The sequence below is a fragment of the Ursus maritimus genome, unplaced genomic scaffold (assembly GCF_017311325.1).
Source record: "Ursus maritimus isolate PB19 unplaced genomic scaffold, ASM1731132v1 scaffold_1, whole genome shotgun sequence".
NCBI classification, from domain to species: domain Eukaryota; kingdom Metazoa; phylum Chordata; class Mammalia; order Carnivora; family Ursidae; genus Ursus; species Ursus maritimus.
The window spans coordinates 59362889-59366294 of NW_024423343.1; positions in this window are offsets into that span (position 1 = coordinate 59362889).

Sequence of the window (3406 nt, forward strand, 5' to 3'; positions counted from 1 at the left end):
GAGAGAGGGAACACAAGCAGGGGGAGTGGGAGAGGAAGAAGCAGGCTTCCAGCGGAAGAGCCTGACATGGGGCTCGATCCCAGAACGCCAGGATCACGCCCTGAGCCGAAGGCAGCCGCTTAATGACTGAGCCACCTAGGTGCCCCGGTAAAGTGAATTTAAAATTAATCACAAACTTACGCTATAAATGTGCAGGCTTTTATGATGAAATTAGGATAAGGAAGGCAGATAATATAAAATGGGGTTTCAGCTGAGTGCCTAATGTGACTTAGAAGCAATTTTTTTTTTAAAGATTTTATTTATTTATTCGACAGAGATAGAGACAGCCAGCGAGAGAGGGAACACAAGCAGGGGGAGTGGGAGAGGAAGAAGCAGGCTCCTAGCAGAGGAGCCTGATGTGGGGCTCGATCCCGTAACGCCAGGATCACGCCCTGAGCCGAAGGCAGACGCTTAACCGCTGTGCCACCCAGGCGCCCCTAGAAGCAATTTTTAAGGGATTTAGATACATAAAAAATAATACAGACTGAAACTGATTGATCCTCATTTATTTCTGATGCTGATTAGTACCTGATATAACTCTCCCAAATAGTTCTGATTTTGTCCAATTTAGCTTGCCTGAATTTTAAAGCTTCTAAGCTCAAGCCTACCTTTGTGGATCCCTACACATCACTCCAGGACTGTGGAATGTGGGCTATGTTAAGTCACAGAGAATGGTATGTAGAGAAAAGAATCATAGCTTCCAGACAGTCATACAATAAAAGTATGTTCAAATCATTATTGTTGCACACACCAAAATTTAAAACTCCTTTATGTGATGGTATCGTATCACTCAGCTGAAATTTAACTACTCAGCATACCGGCTGGCAAAAGAAACACCTGAAGGAGGCACTGAGGTATTTTAAATAATACAATGTCCCTGTGGGGTGCTGAGAAATAGCAATAGGAGAGGAAGAAAGCCCACTATTTCTATTTCCATTGTGTTTTCCAAAGAAGCAGCATGCTCATTTGCATGTTTCAATGGGATTTTACTGTCTACTAGCATTGGTTCTCATTTAACGAGGGGGAAAAGCTCTTGCCACATTGGCCTCTCTTCCCTGTCTTATACACTCATCCTAGTGGCGCCTGTGTTTTTAGGGAAAGGGAGTCCGTGAGCCATTATTGTCAGCTGTGTCAAAGGTGTGCCCTCTACTCAGCACTTAGTAATTATTCACTGGGGGGGATAGCTTTCTTCCCCCTTAGACTCTCTCTGTTTAAAATAACAACCACATTTCAGGTCACTTGTTCACTGGCATTCTGTACGACGAAGACGCAAAAGTACCAAACCTCAAATTCCACGATTTCTACTGTGTAGAACCTTTTCAAGAGATTAGTCTCTGAAATGTACAGGTTCTATTTTGAATGTGCAAGATAACCCTCCCTCATGACTGAAAAACACTTCCCCAACAAAGACGACCACTGGATCTACCACTTTTGCTAGGCCTCACTCCCAAAACAAACATATAGGAAAATGCACTGGCTGGGTGATTCTCCGAACTTCAGAGTGACTCTGGGCTTTAGATATCAAGACTCAGAAAGACTCATTGTTCTTGGGGCTTTTTGAGTTCAGAGAGACCCTAGCATGATTTGGGCTAGCCTAGAAAACCAATCTAAAAGACACATATACATACTGCTAATAAAAGACTATTTCTAAGAGAAATACTTCCAGTAGCAAACAATTTAGTTACAGATTTCTTTGGAAAACAACATTTTCATTATTTTGAAAATGAATTTGGGTACATGGCCCTTTCATTAGAAACTTACTGGATGAGCAGGACTTGAGATTTATTTTTTAATAATTTACATTACATATTGCCAAAAATGTTGATTCTGGTGATATCAGAGCCATGCTTTGTTCTGTTTAATCAATTAAATAAGGTACTGAAATACAGAAATGTGCTATAAATTTGCATTAGAATTGATCAGTAGGTAAATAGATATGAAAGACTTTAGGTTACAATCACTAAAGAGCTAAAATAAGCAAAGATTTTCTTATCCAGATTGAAGGATAAATTTATTAGGATCAGATTTTTCTGATCATGCAGGGTTTCGATGGCCATTTGTAATCATTTCTCATTTCCATCCCTTAGTCAATCAGACCTACTTCTGAGGCATCTTTGGATACTGGTCTAACTTCCCATTCTCATCACCGCCAACCCAACCACCAACTCTATCCAGCCCAGCTACTCTCATAACCTGCTCATTCAATAGTTCTAATGGCCCTTTTATACATCCTATCCAAACCCACTCCAATACTCTACTTTGGCACATTCATTCTAAGATTTGTCCACTGCAGTTTTAAATGTGCAAATTTTTATATCGAAAATTATTCTACTCATCCATAAGATGCAAGAATTTTACATCTTTTTTGCAGTTGAGATATTGGGGCTCTGTTGATCCATTGTTATTTCTTAAATGGTGCCTCTGAGCAAAAAAGTTCCATGCTTTAATTGATTGAGCTGACACATGTATAGCACATTAAGTGAGCCTATGCATTCATATCACACATTAAATATGCGCATCGAATACATTCATAATGTATTTCCAGTTGGCCAGCCTACGTCCTTTGCCTCTCACTTTTTTTTGTACTTGTTTTTTCCTGGTAACTATAGAACATAGATGAATACCCCTTTTTTAAAAAAAAAATTTTATTTTTAAGTAATCTCTACACCCAATGTGGTACTGGAACTTACAACCCTGAGATCAAGAGTCGCGTGCTCTACGGACTGAGCCAGCCAGGCGCCCCTAGATGAATACTGTCTTTAGGTAGACTCTTGGTTGGACTTAAGTTGTGATTTAAGAGGAGAAAGATCATCTCCCCTATAGAAGTTGCTTATGTAAACATTTATTGACCATCTGCTCTGGGCCAGGTGGCAGGTTAGGTATTAAGGATAAAAAATGGGCACACGATGTCTATTCTATTGACAAGAAAACTTGGTGCGGTGGTTCTCATACCTTAGCGTTCTTCGGAGTCATGTGAGGGTATTAGTTTAAATGCAGATTCTGGAGTTCTCATCTACCCCAATTTTAAAAGTTTGGGGTGGGGCCCAGGAATCTGCATTTTAGCAAGTCCTGCCAGTGATTCTGATGTAGGCCATCCATTGATAACACTTTTAAAACACAGTATTAAATTCTTTTGAGTGTTTTATATTTGTGCCTGTAGTTCTGTACTGTTATGAAGTTAAAAAAATGCTATTTTGGGGCGCCTGGGTGGCTCAGTCAGTTAAGCATCTGCCTTCTGCTAAAGTCATGATCCCTGGGTCCTGCGATCGAACCCCATGTCGGGCTCCCTGCTCAGCCAGGAGCCTGCTTCTATTTCTGCCTCTGTTGCTCCCTCTGCTTGCGCTCTCTCTCACGTGTTGCTCTCTCT